The 16288-nt window shown below is 56.5% G+C and overlaps 1 protein-coding gene across 2 annotated transcripts in view; it reads left to right on the top strand.

The window, feature by feature from the left end:
* Positions 1 to 16288, top strand: part of LRP5 (LDL receptor related protein 5) — a 125600-nt gene that overhangs the window by 55188 nt on the left and 54124 nt on the right. The gene's annotated exons all lie outside the window — the stretch shown is intronic.

The following is a 16288-nucleotide window of genomic DNA, read 5'->3' as shown; positions in this document are numbered from 1 at the left end:
TTCCTGCCCCCGCACCCCGCATGAGTGATATTCTTTGCTTTTGATATTTTTCTGCCTCTTTATTCTCCCCCTTGCTTTTCGCACACTTGCTGCTTCAAGCACTCATGCTGTGATTATTTGTAATGAAGCGTCACCCATCTTGGGGCACTGGCTGGGGACCTTTACTGCCAGGTGTGGGGTTCAGAGTGTACTCTTCTGGAAATGATGTGTGTCCAGGATACAGCTTGTCCCTGGGGATGTCCAGGGCCCAGCACAGCCGGGCAGCACCAGGGTGGACTCAGGCCAGACCAGCGAGGCGGGTAGTGAGAGGTGACTGGAAGCAGCCACCCCTGGGCCAGCCCCATTTGAGGGAAAGAAAGGGAAGGCGAGGGCTTCCCTGGTGGGCTGGGGGCAGAAGGGAGGAGCAGTAGTAGAACTTGGTCCTGGATTTAAAACAAAAGTTCATGATGGCAAATCTGAAAAACATGGCATCCGCTGGGTTCCATATACCCCCAGGTCGTTCCCATATGCCTGCTGTGTGCTGGGGCTAAAGCAGGTAGCAAGCCGGGTAGGCCTATTTCCCCGCCGCTCACAGAGCATACATGCCAGTTGGGTCAGGTTGACAGGAAGCAGGCACACACGTGAATAAAGTTAACAGATTTGGATCAGAGTAATGCAAGACGGCCACCCACTCCAGTACTCTTGCCTGGAGAATCCCATGGAAGGAGGAGCCTGGTGGGCTACAGTCCACGGGGTCGCAAAGAGTCGGACACGACTGAGCGACTACCATCTCATCCATCTAATGCAAGACACAGGAAAGGGGCTGCGACAGAGAATATAGTAAGTCCCCTACATCTGAAGGAGTTCCCTGCTGGGAGTGCGTTGGTAAGTCCAGTTTGTTGGTAAGTCTAACAAAGTTAGCCAAGGTAACCCAACTAACACAATCAGGTGTATAGTACTGTACTGTAATAGGCTTATAATATTTTTCATGCAAATAATACATAAAAAGCAAACAAACACGAAAATTAAGACATTTCTTTTTTGGGGGTGTTAACTACTTTTATGGAAGAGTCAAGGCAATGGAGAAAATTTACATGGAAGCAACAAAAATAAAAAGATGTGGTACATATAGACAATGGAATATTGTTGTTCTTGTTTAGTCGCTAAGTTGTATCCAGTTCTTTTACAATCCCATGGACTGTAGCCTGCCAGGCTGCTCTGTCCATAGGATTTTTCAGGCAGAAATACTGGAGTGGGTTGCCGTTTCCTTCTCCAAAGACATTTCTTACCTTATAGTACCTTGAAAGGTACAGTAGTAAGGTACAACGGCAAAAAGGGGCTGGCATCCAGTGAACAGGCAGGAAGAGTTCCTGGCTGGGGGAGGAAGAGAAGGTGGGAGGTGGCAGAGCTGAGGGATGGTCAGCGGTAGGAGACCGAGGGCGAGCTGCAGTGTCGGTCACACCTGGCGTGGATGGCGCGGGGTCTGATCCCCGCCGGAACCAGATGCGTGTTCGCATCTTTAAAGTTCGCGACTTGACGGCTTGGATGTGGGGGGCTCACTGCAGTGCACAGGGGAATGGGTAGAGGGGACTGGCTGCCTGAGGTGACGGCCGGAGAAGGTCCACCACCATTGAAGCTGAGATGTGGGGATTAGCGGGGAGGAGCTAGAAGGAACAGCCTGTGTGGCTGCCCTGTGGCAGGAGCCAAGTCGGTGTCAGGACTGACCTCACAGGCGTCTGATCTGTGCAGGCACGTGGAGCCCCAGGTTCAGAAGAGTCCTGTTTTGTGCTCTGTTGTCAACTTGAAAGGACCCTGCATTTTCACTCTGCAGTGGTCCCTGCAAATTATGGAGCCATTTCTGCTTTGTGTATTGCAGAAACTAAAGGGAAATCTGGAAATAGTGGAGATATTTTGGTGTATCTTTCTCTGCTCTTTTGTCCATATGTGTCTATAAATCTCATTTGACAGTATTGCAGGAGTATTTGCAGTTACGTGAGCTATGTCCCAGGTGGTTCAGTGGTAAAGAAGCCACCTGCCAGTGTAGGAGGCGCAGGAGATGTGTGTTTGATCCTTGGGTTAGGATGATCCCATGGAGGAGGATATGGCAACCACCCCAGTATTATTACTGGGAAAATCCCATGGACAGAGGAGCCTGGTAGGGTACAGTGCATGCGGTCACAAAGAGTCGGACATGACTAAGCACGCACACACAGCGCTTCAAGGGCATGTGTTTTACTGCCTGAAGAATGTTTTATCAAGCTTGCAGACCTTCAAATCGTCTTCCTCCTGTTGGGCATTTCTGTTCTATTTGTGTTTTTGCAATTTCCGAGTTTTGCTACTGTGAGAGGGCTGGCTTGGGGCCTGGCCCTGGAGGTAGAAGGACCTGGATCTACTGTCTGTTATCTGCCATCAATGGGTGCTATCTGCCTTAGCCCTGTGTTGGATCGGTTGGTGATGTCTGCTCTGGGAGAGGGACGGGGGGGATACAGGTATGGTTGCCATCTCCGTCCACTCCAAGTATCTAGAACCAGGCTGCATGTGGACATTTGGGGAAGGACCAGGGATGGATATGTCAACTTTAAAAAATACACAGTATTAGAATTGTGAGTTACGTTTTATCTGGGGCAAAATGAGGACGATAGCCCAGAGATAGCATCTCAGATAGCTGAGAAAGTTCTCCAAAGAGGTAGGGGAACAGGTCAGTATATATGTGATCTTGGTGAAGAAGTCCATGCAATCGAACACATATTTTTGCAGAAGGTTTCTGCTAGTCACAAGGAACAGACGTCATATCACATGAAGGGCTGTAGCGCTTTTCTAGACTCGAGGAGATACAAGAATTGGGCTCATAAAATTGGCGTCTGAAAATATCTAACCATCTGAAGACCTGTCCTGCCAGTTTTTCCTGGAGCACAGATGCCTCCATTTCTATTCTCTACCCTGAGCTCCTTTCAGGACATGTTGAAAGTCAGCAGCTGCAGCAGCACACGATTTAATCTTGGTAGAGGTGGATGGCAAGTGCCTATGCCAGGTACCAGTTTGTAGTTGACAGACACAACCCCACGAAGGTAGATCATGCAGTAGTGCTTCCCCAGAGGGGGCCTTGTACAACTGCATTTGCTAAGGGGCCTTTCTGCGTCAAAGTTCCACGAGTGGGTGTGGGCAGAAATGGGCTGTGAACCCTCATTGAAGCCCAGAGTCACGGCCCAGTGAAGTGGCACAGCCAGAGAAGCCTGGAGTTCCAGCAGGGACTTGACCAGACCGCCCTGGGGCCCTGTCACTCTGTGTCTCCCTTCCTTATCTGTGAGATGGGGTGGGGGGGGCGGGTCGAGACCACCCCCTCCCACGGAAGCTGTGGAGAACCCAGGGCATCAGTAGGAGCTGCAAATGCTGTGTGGGACCCCCTGCACGTATATACAGTAGCCATGCCAATCATTCACACCGCTGACGTCGTGTCAGGCCCACGCAGCTTTGTTTGCCTCCATTGTCCAGGGGTCCTGCCATGGGCCCAAATTCCTTTCCAACCAGAACAAGTGGGGACTGTAGGCTTCTTTCGGGTTTCCACCATCCCAGTACCTGGGGCCTCTGAGCTCTGGGGGCCGCTGCCTGGGGTTGAGTCCTTTGAGAGGATTGTGTACCCTCTGCAGGCATCAACCACAGGGAGAGGGGTGGGAGGTCTTCCTGGAAGAGGCAGTACCCGGGGCTGGAAGCTCTGTGCTGGAGAGCTGACATAGATACCCATGAGGGGAACTAGGGATTAGCAGCAAAGCCTGTCTTTCCTGTTGGAAGCAAGGCCTTGAGGGTGGGGTGTGCAGGGTGTAGGGTGGGGTGGGGCTGGGGCTGATCCAGTTCCTGCAGAGCCCCTGGGAGTCAGCCAGGGGGGCCACCTTCCCTGGTTTTATCAGAACTGCCCCCTCCCCAGCTGTGAAGGAAACTTCTTCAAATGACTTAGCTGGAGAATGCCAAGCTCATGGAAGAAAAATGTTTTTGTTGTCATTCCGAGGGGCCCCTGCTTGCGTGGGAGCCAGGGATGGGACGGGGGTCTGCATAGAGGCAGACAGGACGTCGTCACACTGAGGCTGCATCTACCTGCGTTTGCTCCATATGCCCCATCCAGGACCAGGGTGTCAGGTCAGAAGAGGGAACAGCTTAGAGAGACAAAAGCTGTGGATGGGAGTCTTGGTTTGCATGAGAACGGGATGCCCAGGGCTCAGTTTTTATGAGGGTGGTTCGCACCCCAGTTGCTTCTCACTGACACACGGGTTTGTTCTGGGGGGTCAAGGGTAGCTTACGTAGCTCCCTCCAAGTTAGAAGCTGAAGGGATCTGGGGGCAGCCAGGATGGGAAAGGGTAAACAGAGTTTCCTAAATGTTTTAATTGAAGTCGAGAAGCAACCCAGAAGCTTCTTGGAGCATTTCAAGGATTTGCCCCCATGGTGGCTTTCTGGACATTCGAGGTGGTCCTCAAACATCTCCCCGTGTCCTTCACCCAGAGGAGCACGGGTGTGAATGGGAAGGGGATTCTGTCCCTGAGGGGGCCTCCTCGGCTGTCTGGGCGACAGACGCAGTGAGTTGGAGCCCGTCCTGTGAACGAGGACTGAGTGGGGCTGAAGGTTTCAGATGTCACCATCAGTGACGCCTCCCCTGGCAGACGGGGGGCTTTGGGACCAGTTTCTGTTCTTTGCCACAGACAGAGTGTCATGTGAAAGGATGACGTTTGATGAAAAGGACGCCCCCCACCCCGTCTCCTGAGCACGGTGGCTGCCTCCCCTGCTCCCGCAGCCTCCCGAGCGGCCGCGCCGCTGATGTGTGTCGTTCCACGTCCTAGTGAACGTAAATCATGTGTGGAATGCGTGTTTTGACTGCTGACGCCGTGTGGGGTATCAGCTGCAAACACTGCCTGGAGACAGAGGCTGGCAATGCGAGGGTAACATGAAGAAAACGAGGCGCTGAGGCCTATTGAATGTCACTGGCGGGGCTCTGAGGATCTGGCACAGGCGCCTTGCCGGCCGGAAGGCAGCAGTGCCCATGGAGGGCCGCCAGGGTCTTCCGAGGCTCGGGGTGTCCGGTAGGGAGGATAGAATTCCGGGGCCAGCTGAGGAGGCCCTGGGAGCACTCGGGGATCTCCTCTTGGCTGTGGAATCAGTGTGGTCCAGTGTCCCACGGGGGTCAAGAGCCAAAGCCACGTGGTGAGGGCTCTGGAGGAGGCGCTGGGCTAGGAGGATGGCCTCTGGGACAGAGGAAAATGGACCCAGACTGTGCCTGTGCGACTTGCATCCAGGATAAGGTGTGTCAAAGGCAACATTTGCGACATATAACACGGTTTTGGTCTGCAGTTGAGAGCCTGCGGAAGACTTTTTGGGTAGCGAGGAAATGCTCTTTTGGGCATTCCCAGAATTTAGAGTGGTTTTCCTGGTGGCTCAGATGGTAAAGAATCTGCCTGCAATGCAGGAGACTCAGGTTTGATTCCTGGGTTGGGAAGATCCTCTGGAGCAGGAAATGGCAACCCGGGACTACAGTATTCTTGCCTGGAGAATTCCATGGACAGAGGAGCCTTGTGGGCCACGGTCCATGGGATCACAAAGAGTAGGACATGACTGAGCGACTAACACTTTCACTTTTCAATCATGCGATGGCTTTCTGTGTGCAGTCTTCCTTTTATGAAACCTTAACTCATGTGCCGGCTGTGTAATCTTGGGAAACTGGCTCAGCCTCTCTGTGCTTCCATTCCCTCAGCAGTAAAAAGGGATGATCAGCTTCCCTGGTGGTTCAGATGGTAAAGAATCTGCCCACAGTGTGGGAGACCTGGGTTTGATCCCTGGGTTGGGAAGATCCCCTGGAGAAGGGCGTAGCAACCCACTCCAGTATTTTGCCTGGAGAATCCCCATGGACAGAGGAGCCTGGCGGGCTCTTGTCCACAGGTCACAAAGAGCTGGACACGACTAAGCGAGAAGCATGTAGTACCTGATTCATGGGGTTGTTGAGAGGAAGGCCTGGCTGCCTAACAAATATGAGCTGTGCTTGAATTCGAACTTGAAATTGGAGCCAGGCAGGCAGGATGGCAGGAGAGCAGTTCTTCCCTGGACATTTGGAATCAGGAGTAGATGTGGATTCCAGCTGGTACCCAGAGGAGCTGGGAGGGGGGCCCAGTGTGTGGGGAGCCCTCTTCGCCTAGCCAGTAGGGAAGCCAGACATGTGGCTCTCCTTTTTGGGGCTGAAGGCCAGTGTTGAGCTAGAAGGATTCTGGGTCGGGGCAGGGGCCTGGCTGTGTTGGAATTACCATCACCCACGTGACATCCAGGTTCCTGGCCCCAGCAAACCTTCATGACAAGGAACCAGGTGTGGGCGGTGGAGTGCTGCCTCTGCCCTGGATGCGTGCCCAAGGCAGCTGCCAGGTAGCGGGCACGGCCGGAAACTTCTCAGGATGGGAAACCAGGGTCTCGGGTGTGACTTGCGGATTCCTGGCACTCTCACCCCAGGTGCCTGACCTTTTATGCTTGTGTGTGTACTGGTCACTCAGTCGTGTCTGACTCTCTGCGGCCCCTTGGACTGTGGTCCGCCCGGCTCCTGTCCGTGGGATTCTCCAGGCACAAATACTGGAGTGGGTTCCCGTTTCCTCCTCGAGGGGATCTTCCTGACCCAGGGATCAAACCCAGGTCTCCTGCATTGCAGGCGGATTCTTTACCAGCTGAGCCATCAGAGAAGCCCATGGAGTTGAACTTGAAGATATTTGTGTGAACTGCATGAATCCTGTTTTTTTCCTGATTTTGAGCCAGGGAGAGCCGGCTCTGTGCAGGGGTCAGCACCTTCCCCAGGGGCCAAGCTGAGATGGGATGATGCTTGGACCCCAGCAAATGGGAGCCTGAGACATCCTGAGGTGGGTGTGGGGGCCCCCTGGGAAGTGGAGGGTGGAGTGGAGGCTGCTTCACTTGCTGCTGAACATCCACAGAGCGGGGAGTCCGTCAGTGCCCTGAGCTGCGGCCTCCTCGCTGGTGACGTGGGGAGATCGGAGGACGCCCCTCAGCAGGGCTGGAGCCGGTGTCAGGGGAGAGGCAGAGCCTGCTGGGCGGGGGCACACAGACAGAACAGGAGCCCCAGGACTCCCTGCCTGTGGGCCGAGGGGTGTCTTGTTTCCCACAGCCCCCTGGGCAGGGATGTGACACCCACTGGCTCTGGGGGTCCGTGTTTCTGGAGACCCAGGGAGGCGCCGGTGGGTTCCAAGACTGGAGTGGATGTCCCAGCAAGTGGCCCTCCTCTGCCTTGGCCCTACTGGGGGCTGAGTGAAGCCTGAGGGGAACTGGGTGACTCTGGTCCCTGAGGCGGGGAGCCTGCCCTGGGCCAGGAGCCCACCCCGGGCCAGACCGCGAGCGAGCCCACGTGCCCTCCAGTGCCAGCCTCCCTGCCCCCTCCCTGGCAGCCACGCCAAGGAGGTGCCCGGCTGGCTTTGGTTTTCCCCATGTTTTTCCAATTATGTGGAATGGGCTAAAAACAGCAGTAGCGGGGCCTTATTTGGGAGTTACCACCACCGACCCGGGGCGCCCGCTCTTGCCGCTGCTCCCAGCCGCTCGGGGCCCGCCCCTTGTGGGGCCGGCCCTGTTCTCCTGACTCCTGTCCCTGGGCCTTCCTCATGCCTGTGGGGCAGACCCCTCCTCGGGGCCTGAGTGACCTGGGCAGGTTACCTGCGGGCCAGTGTCTGGGGCATGTGGCTCCGCTACCCAGGGGTAGCCAGGCGGTGCGGGGGTGTCATTCTCTGTACCCCCAGCCCAGGCCTTTCCAGATGAGGCGGGGGCCCGCTGATTGACGGCCCACCTGCTGCACCTCGCCAGGAAGGAGTTTTAACAGATGTTTGTGGGGACAGGAGACGAAAGAGCGGTGGGGATGTGGCCGGGCAAGCTGACAACTGGGCCCCTCGCGTCCGTCTGTCTGTCCGGGAGGATTAGCCGAGGCTCAGGCCCGAGGGATAAGGGGTGCGTTTGTTCCCAGTCTGGCTGTCTTGTCACTTATCGGGGAAGTAGGTCGAAGGGAAAAGAAAGGAGGCCCTTGTGGCCCAGGCTGCCGCCACCCGGACAGTGATTGGCGTCGACTCTGCAAACAGAAGGCAGCTGCTGTTCTCAGCCACGGACCGTGAATGTTTAATAGCAAGAAAATCAGATTGCACCGTCCCAGGAAGTGGTGTCACAAGCCCAAGCGCTGACTTTTTTTTTTCCTCTTTTTTAAGAAATTGAGGTATTGAATATAACTTGCAGACAGTAAATTGCACAGGTTCTAAGTGTAGATTTTGATTAGCTCTGACAGTTATATGCATCTACATAACCACCCCCCCCACACACCAGATACAGAAGACTTCCACCACTCAGAAAGTTCCCTGGTGCCCTTGGCAGCCTCCCGCCACAAACCAACCCCCCACCCCCATCCCCCCCACTGAGGCGGCCGCTGTCCTGACTTCCATCACCAAGGATTAGTTTTGCCTGTTCCGGAAGTCATAGAAATGGAACCACACAGCATGTGTTCTTTTGTGTCTGAGTCTGAAGACTAACTTTTTAAAACTAATAAAAGAGGAGAGGGGAGCCTGCCATATTCTTTGAAAGAGTAAAGTGTTGTCGTGGGGCTAGGGCTACTTGGGCAGGCAGCGCCTCCTGGGTGCGGTCAGGCGCGTGGATGCCCGTGTCCACCGGCCGCAGTGAGACTGTGGTCACTCCACACGTGGCCCCCTCCCTCCCAGCCTGTCCGACGTGCCCCTTGCTTCTGCATTCGAGCCCAGCTCCAGCCTGGCCCTGGATGGACCCCAGGGGCTGAGACGGCTCCCCTCAGGGACACGTTCTGTGCTCTTGAGGTCCGGGCCCTGGTGGACGGACGCCCCAGCCCCCAGCGCCTCCTGGGGGCTAAGGGTGACGCCGTGTGAGGCAGGGTCTCTGGCCAGCCTGCGTTGTCCGCACGCACCATCAGAGCATGGAAGGAGGGGCAGAGACGAGGCCTGAGCCCACGCAGCCCGGCCCGGGGTCTGCGCCCAGCCCGCCCCTGCTGCGCCCGGGCCCGGGGACGTCTGCCTGCAGTGCGCCAGAGTCGTCTGGGGGATGCTGCTGGTCTGCCTGGGCTCCGAGCGACCCCCGTGTGGGCTTTCTAAAGAGCGGAGCCACCTGCCTGAAGAGGTGGGACGGAGCCTTCCTCGTGCAAGTCCCGGGCTCTTTGCCGGCCCCCCACCCCACATTCCCACCTTTCAGGGAGCCTGGCTGCCCACTTCTCATCCGCCCACCGAACCACACTCTGCTGGAACATGTCTCTCTTGTTCCCAGCCTCTCATGGGGGCCTTATCCACACCTGAGTCCTACCTGTGAGGAATGGGCCAGCTTGCCTGCTCAGGGTCACTCAGGAGGGAAAAGGGGCTGGGGGGTGAGGTCAGGTGTGACCCCCGGGCGGTGCTGCCTGTGGAGAGCCAGGTGAGGCGCCTGGGGACGGGACTGGAGGCGACTGCCTGCGGGGTGGGTCACAGAGCTGGCACTGACCTGGCCGCTGTCCAGTGACCCCCGGCCTCCCAGAGCTGTGCACGCAGGCCCAGCCCCAGGCCAGGATGCCTACCCGGCCCATGGTTCCCAGGGGCCATAGCCTCCCTGCAGCCTGGCTGGCAGGCCCGAGGTGGGCCGTGCAGGGGGACAGCTGCTCGGGCCTCAGGTTTCCAGCGGAGCCAGCGTCCGGCCCGGCCACTTCCTCTGTGCCTTGTGGCCCTGTGGTCACTCGGCGTGGTTTCCTGGGCTGGGGTGCCGGCCTGTGGTCTCACTGTTTGTCCAACTGCCTACCCCCAGGGGGGCAGTGGAGAAAATCTATTGCCAAAAACAAAAACAAGCCGGCTCCCTGCCTGCTGTGAAGCTGTTTATGGCCTTAGAAGCTGCAGCATGGACTGCGGCCTACGCTGGGCCCAGCTCTGCCCGTGTGGCTCTGGGCCCAGGTCACGGTCAAGGCTGGCTCTGCTTCCCATAGGAGCAGTGAGGGGAGATGGACATGGGAGACCCGAGAGCCAGGGCAGGGGCTGAGAACGCGTCAGGCGGGCGGAGAGGCATCTCTGGCAGGAGGAGCCTTCGGGGGTGGTGCGGCCTTGGGGGAACCTTGAGGTTTGTGCCTCGTCCTTCCCGTGGGGGCCCATGACCTTGGAGCTGCAGGTGGTTCAGTGGGGGACAGGGTGCTGTCCACCCTGCCTGCTGGGTGGGGGGTGGGGAACTCACAGGCCCCGCCCCATCTGTGTGTATTGATGTGGTCAGTCCAGGCCCTGGGATGCACTCTTGTTTTGCCCGTCGTGAAAAGTCGTTTTCCTAGTTGGGGTGTGGAAGGGGTTAACCCTGAGGCCCTTTCAGGTGGTCCCCACACCGGGCGACTGCCACCAGCAGTGTCCTCCTGGTCTGCCAGGGCTGTGGACACTTCTTCCCCATCCCTCCCTTCTCCTGTTCTTCCAGCTCAAACAGCTCAGAACCTGGAGGCTGAATATATCCCCCCCCAACCCCTCTACCCCCGTGGCAATTTAGTGGAGAGCTAGGGCTCTCCCTGCCAGGTCACCCTTGAGAAAGCCGTCATGGGTCCCCGGAATTACAACCATCGTCCCACCGAGTCTGTGAGATCCCCTTGGGATGAACTCTTGCACTGCCTTTTAAAGCTTTTGTTTTTCTTGTTTTGAAGTGACATTTGTGTTCACTGTAGGAAGGAAAACATAAAAAATAACTGGAGAAAATAAAAAACTCTCATAATTTTGCCACCTAGAGATAGCTGCTGTTAATATTTTGAAGTGTGTTTCTTGTCCTTTTATTTATTTTTTTGGCTGTCACATGTGGGATCTTGGTTTCTTGACCAGTGATCAAACCCGTGCCGCCTACAGTGAAAGCGAGGCATCTTAACCACTGGACCAGCAGGGTGGAGGGGCCACCCTGTCCTTTCTCCTATGCACGCACTCACATCTTGCGTGATTTGTTTGGATCGTGTGTGTAGTAGCATCACGCTGACTTTCCCACCTACCGCCTCCCCAGCCTGTCCTGCCCCCGCCTTCTCCAGAGGGTGCCGTTGGAGCCTGTATAACGACTGACCTGGACTCCAGCCCCTTCATATATGTAATGCTTTCCTGGTGGCCCAGAGGGTAAAGCATCTGCCTGCAATGCTTGAGACCTGGTTTCGATCCCTGGGTCGGGAAGATCCCCTGGAGAAGAAAAAGGCAACCCACTGCAGTACTCTTGCCTGGAGAATCCTGTGGACAGAGGAGCCTGGTGGGCTACAGTCCACAGGATCGCAGAGTTGGACATGATTGAGCAACTTCACTTTCACTTTTTTTCCTTTAGTGAGATCTCTAGGTTCTTTACAGGTTCTTCCTTTCGGGTTTGGGTTTTGCTATTTTCACGAAGCCTTGGGGACCCTCTGTGATGGAGAATCCATGTGCATTTCTAGCTGCTGCTTTGGGCTGGCTTCTCGGAGGGGAAGTTGCCTGGTCAGAGGGTCCCTAAGCCACACTGCCATCCAGGAAGCGTGCCCGGGACAGTCCCCTGAGAGGGGGGGACATACTGACCCAGCTGGTAGCAACAGGCCTCTCACTTCTACCTGCGAGAATCCGCCTGCAATGCAGGTGACCCGGGTTCGATCCCTGGGTCAGGAAAACCCCCTGGAGAATTCCATGTACAGAGGAGCCTGGCGGGCTACAGTCCCAGAGTTCACAGAGTCAGACACAATTGAGCGACTAACACTTCGGCATCCCTGGTGGCTCAAATGGTCAAGTTACCTAGAAGTTACCCATTTGTCGTGTTTATTGATTGTGTTTTTTGTCTTCTATTAGTTTGTGTTTATGGTCTTTGCCTGTTTATTTTTGGGGTCTGGGTAGTTTTCTTATTGATCTATATGCCTTTTAACTTTCTTTAAAATACTTAATGGACTTTATTTTTCAGGCAGTTTTACGTTTACAGGGGAGTGGAGTGGAGAGCACTTGCGGTCGCTCTGTGTCCTCCTCCCTCCTGACGTGGTTTCCTGTGTTATTAGAATATAGTTCTGATACTGTAAAAGTCACACGCACTGTCCCACGCAAGAGCTAGCAAACCCCAGCCCCACCTGTGTGCCAGACGGCTTGCGGCCTACGGGCAGCTGCAGGCGAAGTTCGGTCTTTACACAGTTGAACGAAGATCACGAGAGGAGTGTTTGGTGACCTGGGAAAGCGGTAGGACCTTCAGGTTTCGGCGCCCACGTTGAACGCTTTGCTTGCTCGCCTTTGCTGACGCATCAACTGTGGCAGCTTCTACACGGTGGTGGAGCTGAGGGGCCGTGAGAGGCGGCCGTGGCCTCATGGAGCCCAGAGTGTTTGCCGTCCGACACCTGGACAGAAGGCACACAGAGCCCTGTGGGGACTGAAAGGCGGGCCGGAGGGTGCAGAGATGACGCTGCTCGCGGGGGCTTCCTCTGGCCTCTGTCCTGGGGGCTCTGTGTGTCTCGTGGCTGGGCTCTGCTGTCCCCATGGGCTGCCCTTTCCACAAGGCTTCCTTGCAGCCAGGGGTGGGCTCGGAGCTGCCCCGGCATTCAGCATGCAGAAGGTATCCAGGAAAGAGTCATGGTCTGCTGGACCACCGTTGGCGCGTACCCAGCCTCCAAGCTCAGATCAGACCCCACGGGAAGGGGGCGGTGGAGGGTTGCCCCACGCCTGCCTGTGGGGCTGCAGAGCGGCCTCCACAGCGCCCCTCTGTCTGGAGTTCCTGCCCTTGAACCCGTCCTTCTGTGGAAAGTGTGCCCCCGCCCCATGCCCCCCAACTGTTGGGAACAGAATCATATCCCCCCAAAAGACAACGGTGAAGCCCCCAGTCCTGGAGCCTGTGGTTGTGACCTGATTGGAAAATAGAGTCTGCAGCGGGAAACGAGACAAGGTTGTGTGGTGTTTGTTTGGGGCCGACACCCAGGGACCAGTCATCTCAGAGGGAAGCTTCGACACAGACCCCGGGGGAGGAAGGCGTGTGAAGACGGAGGCAGGCAGCCACAGACCAGGGGATGTCTGGGATTGCTGGCAGTGACCACAAGTGGGAAGAGGCCGAGAACGACTCTTCGCAGAGTCTTTCGTGGGAGCTTGGCCCTGCCAGCACCTTGATTTTTAAGATCTAATTCATTTATGTATTATCAGTGTTTATTTTATTGATGGGTTGATATTTACTTTATTTATTTTACTGATTTGGCTGCTCTGGGTCTTAGTTGAGCATGTGGGATCTAGCTCCCCGACCAGGGATCGAGCCCGTGCCCCCTGCATCGGGAGTGCAGAGTATTGTCAGCTACTAGACCACCAGGGAAGCCCTCAGCACCTTGACTTTTGACTTCTGGCCTCCGGGACTGTCAGAGAAGCAGTCTCTGCTGATAAGAGCTGCCCAGTTTGCGGGGGATGTGACTGCAGCCCTTGTTTGTGGGGCCGGTGGCTCGGTCTGGATGCTGTGTTGTCAGGGAGGAGGGCTTGAACTGGACATGTCCGTGGCATTGGGCTCTCCCTCTGGTCTGCTTTTCCATTTTGAGGCGAACACTCTGCCAGGGAGGGCTGTGTCCCAAGCCCGATGCCTGACCCCAAGGCAGGGGTGCGCCCCTCTTTCCTGCGTGAATGGGTGCAGGGGGAGGGGAGGGGTCAGAAGCCACCAAGGAGGCTCCAGGGATAGCTGCCCAGCCAGCACGGGAAGGTTTCACTTTCTTCGGCAGTGCCGCGAGGCAGGCTATTTGTTTAAACAACCCCAAAGAAAACCATTTGGCCAAACTGTTAAGTTTCTAAACAGTTTACTTCCCTGGTGTTTAAACAAAGTCCTCCCCAGGCCCTGTGTCTGGTCCCCTGGAGGGGGTTGGCCTGTCTTCCTGCTGGGCCGGCCCTCCCCCTGCACCCACTCCAAGGCCAGCTGCTGCTTGCACCTCCCCGCGAACAACCCTGGAGGTCACCCCAGTGAGCGTCTGCCGACCAAGGGGTCCAGGCCCTCTTTGTGGCCTTCTCTCTGCAGCTGCCCTGCCGACCTGGCCCGGGACCGCACACCCCACATCTTTGTGTTGGGCTTCGCCTGCTCAGACCTTCAGGCTGACTGTGGCCGGACCTTGGCTCTCTCCTGGGGGTCCTGGTCTCTGCGTTTTTTTTTTTTTTCAAAGCTCAACTAAAAACCTCAAAGGCTCCGTGGCCCAAGGGGTGTCAGAGGACCCCCCCACATCCTGGTTTGGAGTCAGTCAACACCTACAGATTTATCCCAGCGTTTAATTACTGCCTCAGCTGCAGAGACTTGATTCTAAGAAACGCTGATGATGGGGCTCCCTGATGGTGGGGTGTGCTCGAGGCTTCGTACTGACTGGTTACCTGAGGGCTGGTTCTGGGCACATTTCGCCTCTGGTGGCTCTGCGCCCCTCGGGGACAGGCTGATGGAATATGTTGCATCCGTGGTCACAGGCCCCTGGATCCTAGAGGCTCCTGCTGGACCCCAGACCCCTAGTCTCAGCCGGCCCCCTTCGCGGGTGCCCATGTCCCCTGCTCTCCTCCCAGCACTGGTTCATTAACGGTCTCGCTCACTGAAGGCCTCTGTCCTGCACCACGCGGGCAGTGCCCACATCTCCTCTGTCCACTCCCAACCCCAGCACCTGGTTCGGGGCCTGGCCTGAAGCCGCTGCCCACAAAGCCACTGGTGGGGCGACCAGGCCTGCGGGGCCAGTGCACTGACCTTGGGCTTCCTGCATCTAGCTCCGGGAATTGAAGTGTTCGTGGTACTTTATTTTTCCCACTTGCTGCTGTGTGTCCTTGGGTGAGGAGCTTAATTTCTCTGTGCATCGCGGTTTGTCTTCAGTAAAATGGAGCATGAACCCATCTCAGGGGTTGGTGTGAGGATGGTGCTACCTCAGACAACTGTGTCTGGAGGATCGTGGGAACAGGGATGGGTGAAACAGGCTCAAAAGATGTTTGGGAACCGAGTATCTGGTTCCCTAACGAACCAGCATTTTCTGGGCGCTCTCGCCAGCTCCCTTGAGGGAAGATTAAGGCAGAACCCGCCATAGAGTTTGGTTTATGGTTCTCCTTGATGTCAGGGCTAGATGGGGATTCCCATCAGGTCAGGCTGATTCTTCACTCTAAATGAGGAAACCAAGGCCCCGAGAGGGTTAGGGACCTGCCCCACGTCACACAGCAGGAGCGGGTCCAGGAAGTTTCTGCCCTGAATTCTCCCTGCTTGTCCTAGGAGATTGGCACCTGCTCTGGGCAGGGCCTTGTGCTGGGAGACTGCAGAGAACAGAGTCGGGTATGGGCCAGCATCCCTGTGAGGCAGCGTGGGGGGGGTGCCTGTGTATGTGGTCCCTCTGACCACTTGGAGGGGAGGCAGGAATGGCTTCCTGGAGGAGGAGGCAGCCTGTGACCTGGCCCTTGAAAAGCAGACCCTACATCACTAGAACGGTTTAGGAATGGAGCCCAGCAGAACTCCCCTCTTCTCCGTCCGCCATACCCCAAGCCAGAACTCGCATCAGCACCTCTAGCTAAATCTGAGTTCGGGGAGGTTTCCAACGAAGTCGGGTGCCTGAGCACCTTCTCCAGCACTCCCTGCACCTCCCGTTTTCCCCCACCTGCCTCAGTTTCCCCAGCCCTAGGTTCGTGAAGCCGTTGTTGTCCGTGAGCACCCTCTAGTGGGGGAATTGGGTTATGAACACGGGGCCTCGGATCACGTTCCTGCCCTCACTGGAAATCACTCGGCAAAACACCGGGTTCCGAGGGCTCCATCCTTGAGGCAAGAAGCTGATCGGCTTTTGAGGCCTTTGGCTGGACCAGGTGTGAGGAGACTGCGCAGTCGGGTGCAGAGCCCAGTCCTGGGGGCCTCGGCATGAGGGGTGCCGGGTTGGTCCCCGCTCTGTCTGCACCCCTCCCTGTTGTGTGACTTCAGGCGGGTCCCTGCCCATTCTGGGCCTTTCTTCAGACCAGGCAAGGGGCCCCCTGAGTGCCAGAGGTGGCCTCTGAGCATAATCTTTTTGCTTCTGTGGATCCTCGAGACCAGAAAGGGCCAGAGTGAGTGAAAGGGTGGTGGTAGGGGAGGGCCACATCCTGGCCCCAGCAGCCTCTGGGGTGTCCGGGTCAGGGCTGGCCAGCACCCCCGGGGCCCTACACATGAGGCTCTGTGTAGTAGCACGCGAGGCTCCCTTGGCTGGGAGTTCTGATGACTCCCTGGGAGGATCCAGGATGTGTCTTGTTCAGAGTAGATGCTGGTCAGAGGCCGAGACTGTCTTTGCCAGTGATTCATCTAACACAGGTTCACTGTGGGGAACTGTGATTGATGCTGTTAACAGTTCACAAGCCAATACCATAAGGAATACTGTCTC

The sequence above is a fragment of the Moschus berezovskii genome, chromosome 25, assembly GCF_049115385.1.
Source record: "Moschus berezovskii isolate FMDL1 chromosome 25, NW_MosBer_1.0, whole genome shotgun sequence".
In the NCBI taxonomy this organism is placed as follows: Eukaryota; Metazoa; Chordata; class Mammalia; order Artiodactyla; family Moschidae; genus Moschus; species Moschus berezovskii.
The sequence above is the reverse complement of the archived record's forward strand: the minus strand, read 5'-3'. Positions and strand labels throughout refer to the sequence as shown.